The 22,404-nt window shown below is 55.0% G+C and overlaps 1 pseudogene; it reads right to left on the bottom strand.

The window, feature by feature from the left end:
- Window positions 1-1,998: 1,998 nt before the first annotated feature.
- The window catches only part of LOC129783627 (hydrocephalus-inducing protein homolog), a 70,620-nt pseudogene continuing 50,214 nt past the window's right edge, over window positions 1,999-22,404 (bottom strand).

The raw sequence follows: 22,404 nt of genomic DNA, 5'->3' as shown, positions 1-22,404 counted from the left end.
CAACTGGAATAGGTATCATTCTTCATCGCTGTAGCTAACCTGCGGGAGGACCGATGAGGTGCGTCGCCTCGCTTATCTGTCCTTCTGCCTGAGTGAGGGTCTTGTAGGCTGACTCTTTTGTACATGTGTGTTGTATTAATATTTGTATGAATGCAAAACCAAGTGAAAAAAGCTATTTTCCACTTTTGTGTCTGTGTAATTTATATAGTCGCTGTGAAATGGCAAAAGAAGCCCCCAACTCAGGTGAGTTTGGGGTTAGTGTTGTGGTTATTAGGGCACTTTAGGTTTTAGGGACACAAGTGTGCAGACTGTGATAGGATGTGTTAATGTGAATCTGAGGGAACACTCAGAATTAATTCACAGAAGTATAAAAAACTTAAAAGCCTTAAACAAAGATCTGCAAAAGAGGAAGTGGCGGGATGCACCACAAAAGCTGGGCTACCCACTATCTGGGCTGAGATGGGGAATCGCTGACTTTCGGACTCGGCTGGAGACGAAATGTTCCAAACACACCCCATGCACAACTCCACCGGGGAAGGTGCCAGAAAGGAGTTCTGCTGGTAGTTCTTACACTGCATCTGATCTGTTGGTTATTTTTTAGAAAGTCTTGTCTTTTTTTGTTGTTGTTTGAATTGCTGATGCAGTAGCTACCAGAAGGTGGAAGATGACCTCACCAAAAGCCAAGAAAGGCACAGCATCTGTAGGACAAGGCCTCAAGGACAAGAGTCCAAGTACTGATAGCCTGATGAATAGAGACTTGTTAGAACTTGCAGGGCACAAGCCCTGGGAACCGAGGAACAAGCTAACTGCAGACCCCTGAGCCGTCACAGTTGAGGAGGCAACCAGAGGGACAGAGAAACAAGTAGCCAGATAAGGGAACGGATGGCGCCGATATGTAACTTTGTTAATCAAGAAAGCCCCGTAGAAAGAAACCCCCTAATTTGGGAATAAAAATTATTGCTGGGTCAAGATAAACTAGTAAGTACCTATTGTTCTAACGGTGTGCCTTAAATGTCAACCAATCAGTGTTTTTTACGCTTAAGATTTAACCAATCAGTGTGTAATATGTAGAAGGTAGAAACATATGTAATTGTAAGAAAATCACTAATAAATGGACAACTTGCTTGCATCAAGCTGTGTCCCGTCTCTTCAGTCGCTGCAGCACCTTACCATCCAGACTGGGTGGAAGCAGCTCCCCAGTGTGGCTCAGTGCCCTTTCGTCCTCCACAGCCGCCATCCGGTTGTATTCCAGGGCCACATTCCCTGTGTTGGACAGCATGGAACTGAAAAGCAAGAAGGAGGAGTGAAAAGACAATGACCAACAAATACAAAGCAAGTAGAAAAGTAACACTGTATGGTGAGCTTCTGGCACCCCTTCCTTGATGCTCAGGAGTATCTTTGTCCCCAGGCAACTCTGCCACGTCTAGACCACTGCCCTGGGCTGCCCCGAGACAAAGTGTTTCAAAGTTTGGAGGTTAAAGAGGAAAGGGCAGGCATGGTGCCCAGGAGACTTAATCCAAGGGTCTTATTCTGGTCTTTACATCTCAGTTTGACATTATTTTGACTGCAAACTTGTCCTCGAGCAGATGAGGACAGGCAACACGCAATGGAAGCAAACCCATGGCTGTTGTCAGCAGAAAGGCATGGCAGAATCGAACCTTTCCTGGCACGCCTTGGCAGGATGGTGGCCACCATCTCCTGCTTGGCTTTACGTGCAGATACGCAGGCCCCAGCACCCTGCCAGGACTTGGACAGGATGAAACAATACATGACTTGTTTAAAGAGAAGAACAGCAGGTGAGACTGAACGCAAACCCCTAGAAGGGACTCGAGTCCACATGTGAGGCACCTCCAGGCGCCCAGGATGTGTGGAAGCTGAAACCTCAGAACCAGCAGGCAGCAGCACACACACCCCTGCTCCCCACCCCCGCCAGGGCTAATCACCCAGTTAGAAATTAGAAGAGGTTTATTAAGTGGCCAAGCAATAAACACGTCAGTGTTTTATTTTTTGCCTTTATTGGCACTTTATTGCCTTTATTTTCGCCAGACCACGAGTGGAAGGAGAAGCAGAGGCCACCAGAGAGCACGGCGCGGCTCCGGCGAAGCAGGCACCAGGTCAGCCCTGGGCAAAGGCAGCTCCCACGCACGGGTCCCTGCCTGGCCTCTGGCTCTCACGTGAATGTCCTCATCTGGAAGAGCAAGGTCTCCTTGAACTGAATCGTGTCCATATCCAGCTTGAGCTCAGCGTAGTCGACAACAGCACTGAGGCAAAGCTCCACCTCACGGCTGCTCTCCTCCAGGACAGTGTGAGCTGGTTCTGGGTCTGTCTCGATCACCTCCAAACAGGAAAGGGAAGAATCACTGAGCAGAGCCTAGAAAGCCCGGCTGAGCAAGAGGAGGCTTTTGGCCTCCAAGATCAGCCACGTACAGGGGCTAGAAAGGACCATTCCCATTTATTTCCCCGGGAAGGTGACAACATTTAACCCTTCCATTACAGTGTTTGTTTCTACCGACTGAACACCATAATCACCACCATGACTGAGAGTACACCCATGGGGACAATGACTGGGTCATAGGTACCTCTCCCTGTGTTTCAACCCTGTAGAGTGTCAGACCTTTTTCATGGCCCGCTACAGATCCAGCAGGCCTCTAAATTACGATTAAGTTCCCCTGTGGGAGGTCTGTGGATGGAGAACCCCAAGACTGAACAAAACCAGAAAGCACCTTTTCCCTCTTGTCTTAGCGGGAGGTGCTTTCCAGACACCATGTGTGGGGCAACAGCCACGCTGGTGAGGGCTGGGGACGGGCATTTTGGAATGGGGACGAACTCACTAGGAAAGCCTCCGAGTGCTGCTGCTGACGGGGAAGAAGTGTGGTTTACAGGTCTTAAAAAGGCTCAGAAACTAGGGAGGAACCGTCACTCCAGGTACGTGTGTGTGGCAGTTTCTGGAGCGATGCTTCTCCAGACTGCTGCACGACTGCCACGCAGCGCCCGGGCTGCTCCACAATGAGACATCCCACACAACATGGGCACCACCACCAAAATCTCTGCTATCGGTGTAGGCAGAGCTGACAGCTCACCCACCATGTGCCGGTGGGCTGGCCAGCGCACACACAAGAGCACTAGTGTGGCTCTCCACTCCAAAACAAGAGTCAGAGTGCAGCGCCTTAAACTCCTTGTTAGTGAAAAGGCACTGAATTCGATGAAGAAATTTTAACACCACAAAACGTGATAAAATCGTAAAATGTGCCCTCCCGTTCAAACAGGTTGCAACACTTCAGCTTTTGGCAGAGACCGGTAGTTTGCATGTGGCTAAACGTGTCTTGTCAAAAGACCTCCCCATTTTGTGCTCGTGTCACAGGTCACTGCATCTGCCTCTCCCCCAAAACGCACTGCGGGTGAACCTCACGGATGGATTAAACGTCAGGAGGATGCAGGAGCTGCTCAGCCAGCAGAGATGGTGGCCTGCCAGGGTTTTTTTGTAGCAGCTCCGTTAGCTTTTCCTGTTTGCATTTCTTACCTTCTCCTTCACAGGCCACGTGGCTCCTGGGCCCCTCATGGTGGTATCCACCCACTTGATGGTGCGCAGGCAGTCATCCCAGTCTTTAATCTGCTCCGGTGGCAGCGGGAAGGTGATCCTAGCCACCTTGCACTTCACAGGGTGCATTTTGAAGGTGACTGCGACATCCGATTTCAAGGTCACTGTGATGGCCTTAGCACAGCCAGCATGGAGGTGTCCCACCTAGGGAGAACCAGAGAGCCAAGACCTAACTGGAATCACTAGCAAGGGCAGGACTGACAGCAAAGAGATCAATGTGGTGAGCAGCTGTGCCAGGAATCTGCCTCTTACCGTGTATTCATCTGAGGTTTGACAGAGGAAAATACAAAAGATGCCACCTCCCGTAACACTGAGCCTTTTCTGTGGGGTTGACAGCCCCGTGCCAGCTAAGCCAGGGATTGCAGCTCCTTTGTAGCACTGAAACAGGCTCTCACCGGTACGTGGTGACTCCCTGCCAGCTCCTGGGAACCCGCCGGGCAGGGCTGGAGCAATGGGAAAAGGCAGAGCCATCCAAACTCACCTTGGGGGAGAAGTGAAATGGGGTGTCTGCCAGCCACTCAAACCGCATCGCCTCCGTCCTGCTGCGGTTGGTGATGGTGAAGGTCACGCTGTAGGGTTTCCCGATGTGACAGTCCCCGAACGGGATGTGGTTCACTCTGGCAGCTGCTAGGAATGAGAGCAGGAGGTCTCAGTGTGCCTGAGGTCCATCCACCCCCCTCACATCCACAGAGACAGGCGTGGCCAACTCTTCCTTGCTCCAAGCCTTCCTCCCTGGGGAGACGCAGTTCCCCATCCTCCCGCTTCCATGGAAGCGCCCTGCCACATCCCTAAACCCGTGGCTGTGGCTGTGCAGAGCCACGCAGCACAGCATGCACTGCCCCTCTGCACAGAGCCAGCACGCTCCCAGACCGCCAGGTCAGGGGGTGACAGCACAGGCTGCGTATATCGAGGGCACAAATCATTAGGCACAGGCTTCATCTCCACAGCATACCATGGGCTGGCAGCCCTCCTTTTGGGGATACTCAGCTGAACGCGGGTATCTCTGACCCTTCCCTGCTAGCCTGCAAGCTTCTCCCTTGACAGAAGATCTTCTCTTCTGCTCTCAAGCTGCCTCTTAAGCCTCTGCAGGCTACAAAAGGCAGCAGGATCTGGCTGCTGAAGCTGGACCACAGGTGCGCGGCACAGGGTGAGCAGAAACGTCTGTTTTCCTGTTCCTTGATCCACCTGGGCAGCCTTTCCTCTCTTACCCTCAATTACGTCTTCCTCTAGATTGCCCTCAGCATTCTCCTCCTCCTCACTGTCTGCCACCAGTCCGTGGATGTTATCTAGCGTGAAGTCATCCTCGTAGCCTTCGCCCACCAGCTGAATGTCGGTCTCCTCATACGGGTTGTTCACCACTGACAGGTGGATCCTGCCTTCCACACGTTGGGCCAGGGTGGGTTTGAAAAGCACGTCAAACTCTGCTAATTCCCCACGGAGCAGGACCAGGAGAGCGGTGTGAGGCTTTCTCTCTGCACAGCAATGGAATCAGCGACAAGTGATACAGCTGTACCGCTGAAATATTTCCGTGGGGCGTAAGGGGCTGAAACCCAGCTGCCTCCAAGCACAGGTTCTCCCACCAATGGTGCCAGACCCTCCTCCTATGTTCACAAGGCTACGACAGCACCACGCGTATCACTGCTGAAGTGACTTAAACACAGGTTAACACCCAGCGCTCACTCAAACTGCAGTCAGTCAGCTCCTGCCACACGTAAAGCTGAGCCAAAGAATGGGTTTGGCTTCTGTTGGCTGGCTGTGGGCTCAGGGGCTGCCTCCATTCAGGCTGCTACTCTCACACGCAGCAAAGACCTCAGATGGTCCGCTGAAGTGGTGATAGCCCCCCGCAACTCAACCCACCATGTCCAGAGGAACAGAAAAAACTTCCAACCACTTTCTAGGAGGAAGCCCTGCGCAGAGTCCACATGAAAAGCTGGGGGTACAGAGAGCCCCAGCAAAGAAACAACATCTAACATTTGGCGGCTGCTTGGCCAAGCCAAGAGCAGGGCACACATTTCTCCCCTGTGTGGATGACCACGCTTCACGCTTACTGGATTTACCTGCTGCAGGAGAGTCCTCCTTCACGCCCCCAGCTTGGTAGACGCACTGTGTGGTGGGCCTGGCTTTCAAGAAGAAAACTCCCGCTTCATCCAACAGGTCTATCATCAACTGAGAAAAAGGAACACAGAGCACAACCACACTGGTGTGGGTACAGGGTGACACGTGGGTTGGCACCGTACTGGTGCTGGTCCAGCACGGGGCATCCAGCATGCTTCCCCGCTTCAAACACAGCTCGTAGCTAAACTTACAAAGTTCAAATAAAACTAGACAGAAAAAAGAAGTGTTCAGAGGCGTTGGGATACAAAAGTAATGAACAGAATTTTTCATTAAAGTGTAGTAAAATGGGATCAAATACAATCTAATGCAACTAGGACATCACACGTGCCCACCCGAGAATCAAAGCGTGAGAAGAGAGATGGGGGGAAAACACCCCACCAACTTTCTTGCGTTGTATTTAACTGAAAAGGATAGGCTGGTCAGAAAAATCGCATTTCCAAGAGGAACTCTCTTCCTGGAAATTACAAGTCAGTCATTTGCTTAAAAAGAATTTCTGAGAGCTGTTTCCAGGTCTGCCATGCTTCCTGGGACCTTTTCTCCACGAGCCAAGCACTTGTTCCCAGACCAGAGCATTCCCTCAGCAGGTCCTCACCTGGACAGGTAGGGTGCCACCATTACGAAGGACCAGAGGGAGTTTTTGTGAATCACCCAGCAACAGCTTCTTAAAGACCAGCAGAGGGTTCCCTCTCTTACTGTGAAGTACCGGGCGCAGGACTGTCACCCGAGGCAGAGTCCCATCTCCACTGACACGGAAGGTCAGGCTTTGCGCTTTAATTGCTGCAGGGCTGCAGGAAAGGCAGAGGAGAAATCATGACGGCCGGCACTAACCAATTTCCCACCTGGCAAGCAACAAAGCAGGGGCCACCCACTGCATTTCCCCTGGCTGGTGCTCCTGTACCCCACGACACAGGTCTCCTCCACCCCCCTCCTCCCAGTCCGATCAGGGCCATTCACAAGAGCTCTGAAGAGCCAGAGCCTTCCAGAGTAGCAGTTAAAGAACATGTCACTGAATCGAATCATGCAGCACAGCAGGTAAATAATGAGGCGACAGGTGAGACATGGCAAATTCACTGGCTGCGATGATATGAGACACATGCAAAAAGCACGAGCGCAGCATGGAAATCGTATAAAAGCAAGAAGGGAAAAATAAATAGCACCATCAGTAATGATTATTTCCAAGGACGCTAAAAAAGGAATTGCGTACTAGAGCAGAAAGCTGACTTGTCCTGACTCAGCCACTAAACGGCTGGGGAAGAGCCGGTCAGGGCCCTGGTACACACGTCCCAGGACAGGGGAACTGGGCTCCTCTTTTAGAAGGGCTCCAGTCGCTCCTTTGACAGAGAATAGCTTAACGTACCCCAGGTAATCACATACAATCATCTCATTTTAACAGAAACAAGGAGGAAATAACGCACGCTGGCTGGCTGGCACAGAAACGGCTTCATCTAAACCTTTGTCCTTGGAAAGCCCCAGCTCAACTGTTGCACATCTCCATTTCTTTCGGATTCACTAACTCCCAGTTGGCTGCCAAATGCTGCACTGTCTTCACAGTCACTCGAGGCTAAGCTATAACCCCTTCTCCTTCTACTCTGTCTAGTAGTTACCGCCTCCTCTATTCTCTAATGCCAAGCACTCTGCCTAAGGCTACCGAGAGCATCAGGGTTAACAAGAGGTCGGGGTCCTCCCAGAGGAGGGGCAGCCATCAGGCAGGTCCCCCCGCCCAGATTTCACAGGGGGAGTTACCTCGCCAGGACATCGAGGGAAGCCTCAAAAGTGCACTGGTAGCTCCGCATCATCTGTGGAGTGAAGGTCACCGTAGCAAAGGCGTGGGAGCAGCTGGGCACGCACATCCGAACGGGATCCACCTTGAAAATGTCCCTGATGGGGCTGTGAAACTTGGGGGAACCCACAGAGCCCTGTTAGGAGGAAACACCCTTCGGTGTTTCTTACGCAGTCTTATTCTTATATGCGTCACCGGGAACAGCCCCAGACAGCGTGTCTCCCTTCCTGCTTGCCCTGGGCAGGCTCCTTCCATCGCAGGGGGTGACTCCAAAGCGGTGCTGACCTTGCACAGGGAGCCCAGGAGCGCAAAAGCTGGCTTTGAGCACTGGGCAGCCACCCCAGCACACAAGGGAGGGGGGCACTGCACGGAAACCCCGCGACTAACCTCAAACTGGCCTTTAAAGAGAAGGAAAAGGCCAGGGAGCCTGAGGGAATGGTCTGCTTTGAGCCCAGGCACGTCAGGCCAGTAAAGGCCCCCTCCGAGCGGGCTTCCAAGAGATGTGCAGAAGGGTTTGGGTCTCCCACCAAAGACCCAGAGCGGCGAGCCAAAGCCTTGCTCCAGACGTGCCAAATTCAGAACTGCCACCCTGGCACTGCTGCTCCCCCCTGCAGCCTGACCTGCACGGAGCTGGACTAGTGCGGGCAAGAGGAAGCAGCGAGTCTGGAGAACAAGGCAGCGCAGCCTGTAAAGAGCAACGGTCACCCTGGCCTCTTGTTCTTACCTCACCGGCGATGGGTTTGATGGAAAGGACCACACTGCAGGGGACTTTGTTGACATTGTGGATCTTGAAGCGAGCTGTGGCCCGGTGCCCAACCCGAACGTCGGTGAAGATAAACTTGTTCTCATCTCTGACATACACACCCTTGTCTCGCACCGTCTGCGGGGTCTGGCAGAGGTTGACGTTGCTGCAGATTCGATGCTCCTCAAAGATGGACTCGATGTCATCAACCACAAATGCTGCGAGCAGAGCAGAGGGAGGGCTGAATGCTGAATTCCTGATGAATTTCTCGGGACCCTGCTGGCCTCTCGGAAGGCTTGATAAACCCTTTTTGCCCAGGTCACTGCAAAACCCAGCCTTGGGCAGGGAGTCGGCTGCGAGGATGGAGCTCAGTCCCAGTCAAGGAGTATTGCTTTCCTTTTATCCTTCCATGCATCCCTCCCAGCCTCTCCCCGCTGGCTGACTTGAAAAGAACTGGAACCTCTGAGGATTTTAGGGTTTAGCTTCAAGGTCAGGGCGCCTCTCTAACCAAGCAGTAAGTTTAGGTGCTGACCAGCAGCAGGTCTGGCTGCGGGAACCTGTGGACGGGGCGTACCTGGGAGGCAGGACTCAGCCAGCAGGGTATAGGGGATGCCGAGGGGATTGTCCTGGGGGTCTCTGTCACTGATATCGATGCGCAGGTGCTCCTCGCACATCCCCAGTGATTCCGCAGAGCAATCCACCGTGATCATCTGCTGGCCCCCAGGAGGGATGGAACCAAAGCCAGGGTACACCGTGAACGTGCCTAGAGTGATGCGAGCCTGCAGAAAGAGTCCCAGGAGAGGCTGATGTCCAGCAGCCCAGCCTTGAGCATCCCCAGCAAGGAGTACGCGACTCCTCAACCTCCAGCCAGGCCGAGCCCCCCGTCCCAGGGCAGGGAGGGATGACTCCACGGCCCAGAGGCAGCCCCAGGAGGAGAGGGACAAGCCAGGAGGAGAGGGACAAGCCAGGAGGAGCTGCAGGCCTGTCCTGGCTGGCACAGAGGAAGGAGTTTGGGTGTAAAAGGTGAAGGTGCTAGCTGGGATCCTCCAGCCTCAGGGGTAAAACAGGAGAGCAGAAATAACTGTGAGAAGTGACGGGAGGGAAGAGAGGGGACTGGGAAGATGAAAACACAAGGTCATCTGGTATCTATGGAGTGGGACTTCAAACAGGAACGTGCCCACATCTGTGGTATTCACAGACCTATTTTGGCTAGCAGCCACCAAACACGGGACCTGCTCCTCTCTCTTGACCCCACAACTCCAAGTCTGAGCCAGAGCATGGGACTGTCAGTGCAACTGAGCAGCTCCTGCCTCTGCTTGTGGCTGGGAGATGACGGACCTCCATCGTGCAGACCATGTCCCATCCCACGGTGATGAGTCCCCATCAGCGTCCTCCCACAGCACCCACAGCAGTGTGTCTTGGGGAGTGGGAGCCACCCACCTGCATGAAGGGGTTGGCAACCTTCTGCAGCGAGCGCTTGCTTTTCTTGGCTGAGGAAGTCCTTTGGTGTAAGTTCTCACTCTTGCCAGAGTGGGCAGATTTCATTTGACATCCACTAAGAGGAGAAAGCAGAAACATCCATCATGCTGAGCCCGCACCCCGTCTTCCTCTGAAGCCAAAGCTGACCTTCCCCTCCCCACCGAGGAAAGCCTCCCTGCCCCTCGCAGCCCCCGGCGGCACCTCCTGCAGCTTACGGACAGCTCAGCTGTATCACCAGCTTTGCCCGACACACGGGGACACTGAGGCATTTTTCCACTCCCTGTTCACAAGCAGGTGACGTGAACTGGACAATAACCCAGGTGTCTGGGCTGCCTGTCACACACCAGCCATGCTGTCGTGCCTCCTCAGGCAGGGCAGGTGATGCAGGTCTTCTCTCACCTTTTCTCTTGCAATCGGGATGCGTCCTGGTCTGCTTGGTAGATGAGGAATTTAAAGTCAAGGCTGCCTTTGTTCTCCAGCATGAAGGTGCAGGTTTTCCTGCTGCCCTTCACCATGGCACCGAAGTTGATGAGCGAGGCGGGGTGAATGCTGTACTTGCTGAACACAGCTTTCGCCGACACCCTCACTGGGATGACGGCGACGGTCTCGCCTCCTCCGCAGATGCTGGGCTCCATCACCTGCAACCAGAGGAGGGCTTGGTAAAACCAGCAAAGAGGCCAGCCTCTGACTCTGTTCCCTGATCCCACCCCAGGTCCCCACCAGCTCATCCTCCCTGTTTCAACGCCTCCTCCGGAGCCAGACTTTCAGCTCCGCTTAGGAAGCATCACAAATGTTTTCTGAGACATTGCTGTCACCTACGAGAATTACCCAGCTAAAGCCCTCCTTCCAGAAGGCACCTGTCCTGCTCACGCTCCCAAGACGTGCTGTGCCACCACTGCCTGGCTGGGGCAGCTCACCTGGTAGTGCAGGATGGGTTTGTCCTCGATATTCACTTCTGTCTTGGGGTGGAAGAACACCTGGACCTGCACAGGGCGCCCGGAGGCAGCCAGCAGGCCCTTCTGCGGCTGGATAGTGAAGTGGCTTGCCAGGTCTGGTATGGTGGTGCCTGCAGCTTTCAGCTGGAAACTGGGGAGAAAGGGAAGGAACAAAGACCTCTGCAGTTAAAAGTACAAGTGCCGCCAGCACAGCCAGGACTTGACATAAGACCATAAAAAAATTAAAAGGGAAAGAGTCCAGCTCTGCTTGGGGAATCTCAGATCTTGACAGAGTGCAGACCATCATGAGTGTTGCAAACTAACCTCGACACCCAATTTTCTCATCCCCTCCTTTAAAGAGTCATAAAGAGAAAGGAGCTGCCCCTCAGAGGAAGGCAATGGATCTCAGCAGTGAGTGGCTTCAATTTCAGGGTCTCTCCTTCTGGTTCCTGCTCAGCTGTGAAGGACTGCTGGTGTGGGGCTGCATCCTCCCTTAAAGTCTTTGAGATTAGGGAGCCCGGGCTTTTTATTTAACCAGACCACGAGGCAGCCAGCACGGGAAGCGGTTCTAGCCATGGGCAGGAGGAGAAGGCAGGCCTGGGCAGATGGTGGCACCACACGTTCACAGACCAGGCAGCTGGACCCACCTGTACGCAATCTCGTACTTCCCCTTGTTCCTCAGAGTCAGCACTTGCTTTGCATCATCCAGGACTTTCAGGACTCCAAAATCCATGGTGCCACCTGCACCTGCAGAAAACCCGCAGAGCCAGGCAAGAAATGGGGAGTATTAGCGAGCTGCTACAGACCACACCAAGTGACAAGACAGATATTTCAACACTTCCAGGCCAATTTCAATTGGCCTCTCAATACTGAAATGGGGCTTATAAGAAAGGTGGGGACAGGTGTTCCCTGGGGGGCTGTAGTGACAGGACAGGGGGCAATGGCTTTGAACTGGAGGAGGGGAGAATTACATTAGCTGTTGGGAAGAAATTCTTCACTGTGAGGGCGGCGAGGCACTGGCAGAGGCTGCCCGAGCAGCTGTGGCTGCCCCATTCAAGGCCAGGTTGGACGGGGCTTGGGGCAACCTGGACTAGCGGAAGGTGTTCCTGCCCATGGCAGGGGGGTTGGGACAAGACAATCTTTGAGGTCCTTTCCAACCCAAACTGTTCTATGACACTTGGAGTTCTCAGGCAGCCCAAAACCCTTCTCAGCAAGTTTCCGTTCCTGGAAATTTTCTTTAGCTACTTTGCTGCCCTTGCTCTTCCTACTCGGAGAGTATCTGCAGGGTTTAGCAGGTGAGGAGCTGGGTTTCTGTCTTCTTGCTTCCAAGCACTGATCCGACAACTTTATGCGCCCTGCTGAGCCCTCAGGAGCTGCCAATTGCTCGCTCACATCGCTGTTGTTTCTAAGCCCCCAGACCAACCTGCACACTGCAAAGCTCAGGGGCGAGAGACTCGAGGCTGGCTGTGCCCTGACAGCCCTTCACTCCACTCAACTTGCAGGATACGCGCTTTATGTGACCGGGCCACGCTGGCATGCTACCCCACCCCAAGCGCTTTGGTTGCTCACCTGCCAAGGCAAGGCAACACACCCAGACTGCTTTGTTTTGGGGCATCCACTGACCTTTAGGAATGTCGATGATTGGAGCAACATCATAGCCCTCTGCAGAAATGAGGATATTTTCAGTCTGGACAATCCCCAGGATGTTTTCTGCATCTGAAACCTGAGGCAGTGAGAAACGAACACTGCTTAGACCGTTCTCTTAAATTCTTTTGGTAGACAACGTACGAGTCCTTGTCTCTGCTGGCTGCTTCCACCATGGCCTCCCCTGCTTGACAAGCACTTGTGGATTCCCAAACTCTCCCAACCTGCTCATCTCACGGGCTGACCCAGCGGGATGCTGCTGCAGTAAGAAGCCCTACCAGCCCAGCTCGGCACTCCTTCAGCAGGGAGTGCTGCCGCGGAAGCACCCGGGGAGACACAGCGATGGAAAAACAACCTCAAGAATTATGAGGTGTCCCAGAGCAGGTGGCATTGACCGTCAACCCTCTCCTCTTCAATCGCCCAGCATCCTCACTGAAGTGCAGCCCCCAAACCACGGGGAACAAAACCCCAGGGTGACAGCTTGTTGCTCTCCATTAAGAGCCCCGGACAGGCTCCAGCATGGGCGCAGGGAGCACGCCGAGGTCTGGACAACCAAACAACAGCATTCAACCACGCACAGCGGCAAGGTGGCTGTATCGTGCGCTCAGGACACAGCGCCTGGTTGTCTGGGCTGACGCAGATGCTCAGGGATGCACCATGTGCTCTGGTGAACCCAGGCTGAGGCAGCAGAAGTTGGGGTCACGGCAGCCTTGTGTCCCTCAGGTGCAGCTCTTCCTGGCCCGGCAGCACACATGCCCCCTGAAGCTCAGCTATAAGAGCAAGTTCCTTGCTGCTAAGGGCCTGCCCCCCCGGCGATGCGGGTAGAAAGGAACCTCAGGAAGCCTCATCCTTTGTCCCCCTCTTGGCAGGGAACCCTTCAAGCACAGCCTCCACCCCAAAGATCTCGTTGCCCTGCCAGGGAGGGCACAGTCCCCCCCTCACCTCCAGTCGGATCTTCTTCTCAATGTTGAGAGCCTTTGTGGGCTTGAAATACAGATGCACGTCAAACTCCATGCGCGGAGCCACGATGCCCTCGCGTTGTGACACGGAGAAGTCCTCGCCCAGGTTTTCCAGCCCACAGAGCTGCCAGGCCACAGGCAGCAGGGTGCTGTTTTGCAGGACCAGGGTCTTGCTGTCCTCCCTGCAGAGGCAGAAAGACACCCTGCACCAGCTGCTCGATGGTCAGGATAGGCCTTGCAACTGAATGCATCTTGGAGCAGCCCTATGCATTAGTTTATATATATATCTTTATCTATACACATCCAGTATTTATAGTATCCATAACATTAGTTAAATGTTTTCTCTGTGTCACAAGTCTCAGAGGTGAGGTCCTGGGGAAGGGCTGGGTGCTAACGGTGTATCCAACAGAAGGGACATAAGGAGGAGCAACTGCCCTGCTCTCCGAACCAGCAGACGAGATACAAATGAATCAAGATGCCCATTGCACCACGTTGCTGGGGGCTACAGAGCTTGCGGCTGTCCTGGGAGAACCAAGCCAGCAAGGAACGGTGAGCAAGAGACCGGGAACTGCTGGCAGAAAGAGGGACGCCAGCCCAACATCCAGCCTGAAGGGCCATGCAGCCAGCCAGAGAGGCTGAAGGGGAGCTCACCGACAGCACCCGTCCCCAGCAGAGGGGCCGTGGGATGACTGACCTGTGCAGAAGCAGCCTGTTGAAATGCACGTGCTTGGGGCTGACCCTCAGCTCCACCTTCACCCCCTGGCAGCACAGGGGGAAGACCACCGGCTCTGGGTTCTCCTTAATGCGGCAGACGAGCTTGTCTTCCACCAGACCAGCTGAAGTGGGGTACGCCCAAATGCTCAGCTTCTAGCCCCGTCCCCGAAACAAGAAATACAGAAGAGCACTCAGTGAGCAGGAGGAATGGCTCCTGGGCACTTACACCAGTGCCTGCCCTACCTGCTGTCCCCTACCTGCTTCTCATTCGGTTTCAGCCTCAGGCTGGGAGGTTCTACAAGGAACGTGTCCGCCTTGAGATCGCGCTCAAAGGAGAAACGCGCCTCTACTTCCAAGGGGGTGACGTTGAGGATGGTTATCGTCTCACAGTTGCTGGGACAGTCCAGTGCCTTGTACCTGTCCACAAAAGGGGAAAAGGCTGCAGAGGAGACCGTCGCCTTCATCCCACACCAAGGAAAGCGCCATGTCCTGGCAGCGGGAGGCTGCACTGCAAGACCATGTACCAACAAGCAGGCCAAGAAAAAGCATCATTTTCAGGGGCACACTGGATGCTATGTGTGTCCATCCTTGCGTTACTTTGATGTCCACCCCTGTACTTGGTGCCTCCAGCCCAGACGCGTGATGATGCACAGGCCACTTAAAGAGCATTTTACAAATTAGAAATTCAAAGATGCCTGGAAAAACAGAGGTACTGCAGGCACGTGGCTTCTCCCCCTTTCTTTGCTGGGCTTCCTTCCCTGCAGGGTACAAAGAAATGCTCTTGGAAAGAGCTTTTAAAAATAGTTTAGCTTTTGTCTTCCAAAACAGTCACGAGATTGCCTTGTATTTCACAGGTTAGCTCAAAGTCTGAGGGAAGGAAATAGAGAGGATTCATTCCCAAGAGGAATGCTGAATTTAAAAAACGTCCCTTCCCTCGGGTATGGAGCAGATTTGGGAGTTAAAGGGTTAAAAAGCACAAACAGAAACCCAAGGCCATGCAGCAGCCTGGCTAAAGATCCTCTTTTGGTTTTTGAACTGTTTTGATTTCATTTGCTTGGGTTGTCAAAATACCACTAGCTCTCCAGAGCTCCCATGAAGAGGAGAACTTAATTTCTAATATTGAAAAAAAAAGCTATGTAAAAAATAGAAATGCGCCAGCAGCTACAATGGCAACTTTTTCAGGCAGACTTTGTCCAGCATTGAGGACGGGGAAACAGAATTTCCATTTTCATTCCTCTGCAGATCCCCCACGCCCCCATATCGGCAGGTCGAATCATAAGGCCTTACTAATATTGCAAACGGATGAATGTTTTACAAAACCATCAGCAGAATAATTACTTGTTCAGTCCACCTGTAGAGCTCAAAGCACTTTTAAAAAACACCATAAAGTTCATTTCGTAGGTGGCGAAGCTGAGATGTGGCGGGGAGACACAAGCTGCTCCAAGTGACCTTCAGGCTGGAAGCAGCACACGGCTCTGGCCACCAAGGCACCCACCAGGGAGGAAGATCAGCTCCGTCTCTCCCCTGCTCCTCCAGGACCCACTTGCCCATCATCTGCTCAAGTTCACACATCTGTGGCCCTTCAGCCCCCTGCATCTCCCAGGCAGGTCTCCACCTGGGCCTGCCCTGAATTGTGCCTCTGGGACCGCTCGTCCCCAGACGTGTCCGTGACAGCACGAGGCCCTGGAGGTGCCATCCCAACGTCCCATGCTGCGCAGGCAGCGCATCAGGATGCTCGCTCAGGGCGGGGAGCACGTACCAGTCTCTTGACTTCCCACACAGCAGCGGTCCAAAGTGGAAGACACCCGTCTCCGTGACATACTGCTTGAAGACAATGTCGTTGTCTGCCTTGCTCTTCCTTCGGTGGGGAAACACCAGCCTGGGCAGAGAAAACAGGGAATGAAGACCTGTGAGATGCTCCAAGTAGAAAACCTGGTCAGAAAGCCGTAACCCTTACTGGTGGCTGCGGTACCAGTACTCCCAGCTCCAGGCATGGGACAAGATGCTGGGCGGCTCAGGCAGCACGCTCTGCCCGAGCCAGAAGGTCACCGGGGTACAAGGGGCAGCCCTGGCTCTGAGCCCAGGGGGGAGCAGCGTGGGAGGCTCCCAGGGGCAAGCCTTACCGTGGGTCTTGGCTGATGGTGGGGTACAGGCAGGTGCCCCTGCAGGGCAGCTGGTACAGTCGCTTTGTCCCCAGGATCTCGAAACGCAGCGTCTGCTCAAACTGGCCCAGCACCGTGGAGCTGAAGTGGACCTTCAGTTCCACCTCGCCGCGGGCAGGCACTATCCACCGGCAGCTGCTCAGCCTGGCAGTTAAAGAGAGGGCTTCAGACACGGCTAATGAGCAAACAAGACGAGGAGGAGGGCTGTGGACTCGCCATCCCACGGAGGCACCAACAGAGGGGCCCTGAGGAGCTGGGGATGACAGACCTCACTTGACAGGGTGGCCATGAAGCAGAGCGATCTCCTCAGCCCTCAGCTCACCTGACATGTCTCGGCGGGGATGGGACCATGTCCTCGCCGCTTTGGTGCGCCCCAGGAGAAGATACGGGTGCTTCCCTGTCCAGCCCCTGGAGACATCTCCTGCCCTGACCGGAGCTCTGCTTCTCCCTCGCAGCCTCCCAGCTGCCCGCAGCTTTCTCCTCACTCGACTGGCTCCTCACAGGGGCGACCTGCTCCTCTGGGGTCTGAGCCACAAGGGGAGGGAGAAAACAGAGAGGTGAGACCTGCCCCGAGACATCCCCCTCCTGGAAAGCAAGCTGTGGGTTTGTTAACAATTAGGGGAAGCACTAAATAAACAACCGCATCTGCCCAGGGACTTGGTCTTCCTCATCAGGTCTAGTTTTGCCTACAACACTCTCCTTGGCCAGGACCTCAAGGCAAGGCGAGGGTTTGAGGTGTTTTTTTAAACCGTTATTCTCATCTTACAGACATCACAGTGATCCTTCCCCACCCACCCCCCTGCCCTGGCACCTTCACTTCGGGCACAACGGGGGCATCCACGAGACTTACGGCAGCATTCTTGTCTTCTTCTGCAGTGGCGCCTTCTGGCACAACAAAGACAAAGTGCTTGAGGGCTTCTGCTGCAGGGGCCATCCGCTCTGCCGGGTAGTGGATCACGGAGTAGAAAGCAGTAGGGGGGATGGTAAGCCCGGAGGGACCCAGTCCAAGGCTATCCAGGACCTAAAGCGTAAGAGAAAACCCTGTTTGTACTCCTGTCACCTTCATCCTCACACTCACTCCTTAAAGGCACGGAGCTTTCGGCAATGTGGTGGGGGTTTATTTATATGGGGCACAGTGCTGCTTCATGCCCAGTGGAGTGGGCAGGCTCCAGAGCAGTGCCAGGACCTACAAGTGGGACCTAGAGAGAAACCTCTCCCTGCAGTGACTCAGCTGAAGGAAACCTGAGCTGCCCTGCCCTGGGACCATTTGCAATGATTTCCAGGCTGGGAAATTCTCTCAACAGACGGGATGCTTGTACAGAGAGCACTCCTGCTTCCCACCCAGCTGAGGGATGGTGAGAACCTCCCGCAGCCATGGGGCTGCTGTGGAGCCATTGTGGAACATCATCGGTGGCCCGGACAAGGCTCTGTGCCATTGTCACCTGGTGGGACACGATGCACCGGGGCCCAGGAGCATGGCAGGCTCAGCCTCTGAGCCTCACAGGGCTTTACCTGCTCTGCCGCTGGCAGCTCGCTGCTCTCCAGGATCTTCCTAGTCACATCTTCTGAGCCCAGCACCTGGATGTCCAAGCAGGGCACCCCGACACCCTGGCCTCTGGCTGACCCTTTTGCACCTTCCCCTTCCAGCAGAGGTATTCTGGCATCCTCAAGAGCCTTCAGTTCTGCCAGATGCTCTTTCTCCAGCCTCTCCTGATGCTCCTTCTCTCTGTCCCTCCGGCTCCTGGGGCTGGATGCGTGCTGGGGCTGCTCTTCTGCTGGGTGCCGTGCATCCTCGTGGTTCAGGGGGAACCTGTCCCAGGATGACAAAATATGCGCAACTTCCTTCTGCGGTGTCTCGTAGATATTAAACCTCAGGGCCAAGTTCTTGCTGTCACTCTGGGCCTCATTTTTGGTTTCCCCCTCTTCCAGGTCTGTGGGGTGTGCAGCCGCTGCCAGGTGGGCATCCATCAGGGTGACCTTGCTCTGCTTTTGCTCATCTTCCTTTGTGCAACGTGCAACAGAGCCCGGGTGCTTCCTTACAGATCGTGTCTTGACCACCCCCTTGGCAACCTCCGACCTCCGGCTGTTGGATGTGTTGGTGTTGCTGGTGGGACTGTTCATGCCCTGGGCAGGAAGAGCAAAAAAAGCAGTGAGCATTTCAAAGCACTGACTCAGGTGCTGTAGGGCAGCAATGATCTTTACAATAGCACCCCAAGCCTCGCTCGAGACCTGTGCTAGGCACCCTACAAATCCCAGTTCAGAACATAGCTGGTACCTAGTTTAGCTCAACAAACCAAACTCTTCAGTGTCAGACTGATGAGGAGTCCTGCAAACCAGCAGAGGAACAGAACAGGTTCCCAACCCAAGCAGAGAACTTAAGACACCTCCTTACTCCCGTGCAGTCCTCTGGGTTCATTTCTGGTGCGCTGAGCATCCCTGTGGCTGGCTGATTCTTTGCAAAGTCTGCCTGCTAATGAATACCTAAGGCCTGGGGGCATCTCCTGCCAGACATGTAGGAAAAGACCCCACATCCCAGACAGATCATGGCTCACAGGTGTAAGTCACAGGCAGAGTGGGAAGAAACGCTGGACTAAAACTACCTAGGGCTTCAGTAGTCAGTATGTGGAGTTACATGAAGCCAGGACTCAAAGGCGGCATGATCTTAGTAGAGCAGCTCTAGCAGCAAACCCATGGGAAGACACCCCGGTGCAGCAGCAGCATGATCAGACCCCGGTGGTTGTTTCCCAGCGCAGCCCCACATGTTGCTCCTGACAGGTGCTCGTCCCCAGCACTGCGTGGGGCTCCCTGGGGCACGGCGCAGCTCCGTAGGAAGGTCCCCAGGGCTTTCAGTCATCTCTGTAAACAACCACGCACCTGCTTGCCACCAGGCCGGCTTTTCCTCCTCAAAGCATTCTCTTGGTCTTTTCCAGTCTTTCTCTTCCCCTGCTCAGAATTCTTCAGCTCTTCTTCCTTCAAGCGTTCCAGCTCCTGCCGACGCTTTTCCTCCAGCTCTCGAGCTAGCTGCTCCATCTCCCTTCAGCAAGCCAAACAGAAAACACGCCCGAGAGTCACCACCAGAAGCCTGGGCTTGCCGCCATCCCAGCTGGTCCTGCACTTCGTTCCCTGACCCTGAGGCCAGGCAGAACCGTCAGGCCATCTCTGTGGACCTCCCTCAGCCTGGGGAGGCTGGGAATATCCCATGTGAGGAGAGGTGGGAGGGGACCTCCAGGGCCAGCCAAACCTCAGCCTTGCTTCGTAAGGTCAGCCTGGGCTGAACGAAGTGCGGAAACACACGCTCGCTTTAAGCGGGTCCCCCTCCCAGTTTCAGACTTAGGCTGTACATCCTCCTCAACCCCTGCGGCCTCCCCTCCTGGGCTGCTTTGCTGGATCAGAGCTTCTCCCAGGCTGACCTGCTGCTGCAGCTGAGGGTGAGCCCAAGAGCCACCGGCTTCTATGGCCGGTGTCGCTCAGGAAGGAAAAACCTAGGAGATCAGCAAGGACTTCCCCTACGGCAGGACTGGCATCTAAACCAAGCCAGCACAGCTGCGCCTCACACCAAGCCACACCACAACCCCTCTGGTGTGGGGAAGAAGGGGGTGAAGATGAGAATCAACGTAATTAACTTAGAGACACTTCTAAGAGCAGCGGCCAGGCAAGCCCAGAGCCCAGGTCCCGGCAGCCACCGTCTAAACCCGCGGGCTCTCCGCTCAGCTGGAGAGAAGATGTTCTCTCCCGGGAGGAAGGGCCTTCCTCTGCTGGGAACCTGGAGGGTGGAACTGCCCGCTTGGAACAGACACTTTCAGGCCTTCGCCCCGTGACCCCTCTGAGCTCAACCGAGGTCTCCGGAGCAGGAAAACCCTGCAGGGGCACCCTCCTGGGGAGTTACAGGCGCACAGACCTCTGCCTCCTCTCGCGCTGGACTTGGCGTATCTTGTTATGAATTTTCTGCTCCGCACTGAGGGCATCATACTCATCCTCGTCCATCTCCCAGAAACGTTCTCTCTCCCTGCGGGCAGCTTCTTCCTGCTCCCGCCCTTCAGCCAAGGCCAGAGGAGAAACCATTAGCAGAGCTTGCTGTTGGGGGTGAGCTGCCAGGATTCACAGCTGTGTCCCGAGCCAGCCGATCATCCTGCCAGGAGATGCTGGGGAGCTCACAGCCCTGCTCCAAAATTCAGATCAGCCGCTGAACTGTCAACAGTTCACGGCGAGTTCCCGCGCCTTGCCTGGCTCCTGCGCACCAGCGTGGCAGGCAGCTGCTGCTGCTGCTTCGGTACTGAGCCACAACAGCTGGCACTTGTGCCCAGGCTTTCACGGTAGAGACCAAGGGAAGTCTTCACAGCCTCAGCTCTGCTCTGCTGCATTTTAAGCAACTGTGAGCTGAGCACTGGCTACACCCAGGCAGAAGGTGGAAGGATTAATAAGACCACTTCTTACAAGCTCTGCTGGTAACCCAGGTACACCCAGATAAGGCTGAGTGCTTGACAGGGAAGATTTGAGAGGTGCGGAGATGAAAAGTCTCACCTTCCTGCTCTTTTGCAGCTGTCTCCCTGGCTTTAAAGGACACATAATCCTGGAACAGGTTCACGACGTAGATGTGAGGCCGATTTCCAACAGCTTTGAGCAGGCAGAGGAGAGCAGATGCCATGTTGTGTGCAAAGAGGGTTTCCAGGCCATCAAACACCACGCCCTGGTAGCAGTCACTCAGCTGTGAATAAAGTTGAAAAGGAACAGCTTTTCTAGCCAGCTGTGGCACACACGGGGCTCTCAGCCAGTCAGTAAATGTCCACTGTCAGCAGATGTCAAAGGACACCAGCCATCGTTGTGTCCAGCGCATCAGCCCAGACGAGCTCTGATCTTTCCCCACGTTCTGCCACCTTGGGGCATCTGCAGCTTCCCCCAAGGATCCCTGCGTGCAGCTCGGGGCTCCTCTGAGAGCAGATACAGACCTCCTCTCCAAACTGCCCCGCTGCCTGTCTCTCTGGAGCAGGAACGCAGCATCTGCCCCCACCCCACCCACGTACCTGGAGCCTTTCGGAGAGGATGGCCACCAGCAAGTCCTCGGGCAGCACGCAGCTCAGACAGCCCAGCCCTCCCTCTGTGCTGCCACCGACGCTCAGCCGTCGCTGCGCAGGGACGCAGGGAAGGGGAGGGTGGAGATGAGAAATGGAGGAGCCCTGCAATGTTGAACGCCACAAGAAAAGTAAACCACTTGGGTAACCCCTGAACAGTTCCAACTGCTGGGCTTGCAGCCAGGGTTTTCCACTAGCGGGAGGCTCGAACCAACCCTGCAGGCCAGCAGCTCCAGGGGACAACCCTGGAGGACACATCCCGTGGCTTGCAAGCCCCCAGCGCAGCATCCCGCAGCTTTGCCCACTGCCTGCGGCCACATTAGCCAGGACTGCACTTTGCCAACAAACTGTTGAGGCCCAGTCGAGATTTCTGCCAGAGCACAGGGGTTTGTTCCCACCCCAAGCATGCCCAGCTGGCGCTCTGCACCACACACCCACACACCAGCCCCCACTCTAAGCAGCCCCTTCGCTTCTCAGAGGCAACAGAAAGGACCCAGGCATTAACCAGCGCAGATCACGCTTCACCTGGCAGCTTGTCGAATCCCTTCGATGCCGTTCCCGGGATTGGGATGCACGGCCATCCGCCTTCCTCTTGCTTGCTGCAGTGCTCACCGGCCTTTGGGAACTCGGGGACTGCAGGCTGCCGTCCTCCCCAGAGCTGGACTGGCGCAGCACTGAGCTGTGCCCGGCCTTGGCGTGGCACTGCACGCTGAGAGAGACATCTGCATTGTGACCTGCAGAGGGGACAGATGGCTCAGCGGGGCTGGCGATGGGTGCTGCGGGGAGCAAGCGGGCACCTTCCACCCCTGGCAGTGACACAGCACTTGTCCCCCAGCCTGCTGGGCACTAGCAGCGCTGCTCTCCAGAAGCAGCTCCTGCCCTGCTTCCCTTACTAGCACGATAAAGCTGAGAGAGGACGGAAAAGCCAGAGAGTTTGTCGTGCACAGCCCCGTGTCCCTCCTTAATAAACATGCACACAGGTGACACTTTGCACAGCAGCTCCCCTACGGATCAAGCCAAAGATTCGTCCCCCAGCACCATCATTTTCCTACCTTGCACCCATCCTGCCTTCTCCCGTGGAGACTGTAACGGGCAGCCCTGCCCCAGCGGCATCACCCATCTCCACGGAAGCTAAACCCTCTGCCTGGGATAACCCCACCCGGCACCCAGAGCCTTTTCCCTTCCACCAGCTCCCAACCACCCAGGT

The sequence above is a fragment of the Falco peregrinus genome, unplaced genomic scaffold, assembly GCF_023634155.1.
Source record: "Falco peregrinus isolate bFalPer1 unplaced genomic scaffold, bFalPer1.pri scaffold_76, whole genome shotgun sequence".
Classification (NCBI taxonomy): Eukaryota; Metazoa; Chordata; class Aves; order Falconiformes; family Falconidae; genus Falco; species Falco peregrinus.
This window is presented reverse-complemented; position numbering and strand designations above follow the sequence as displayed.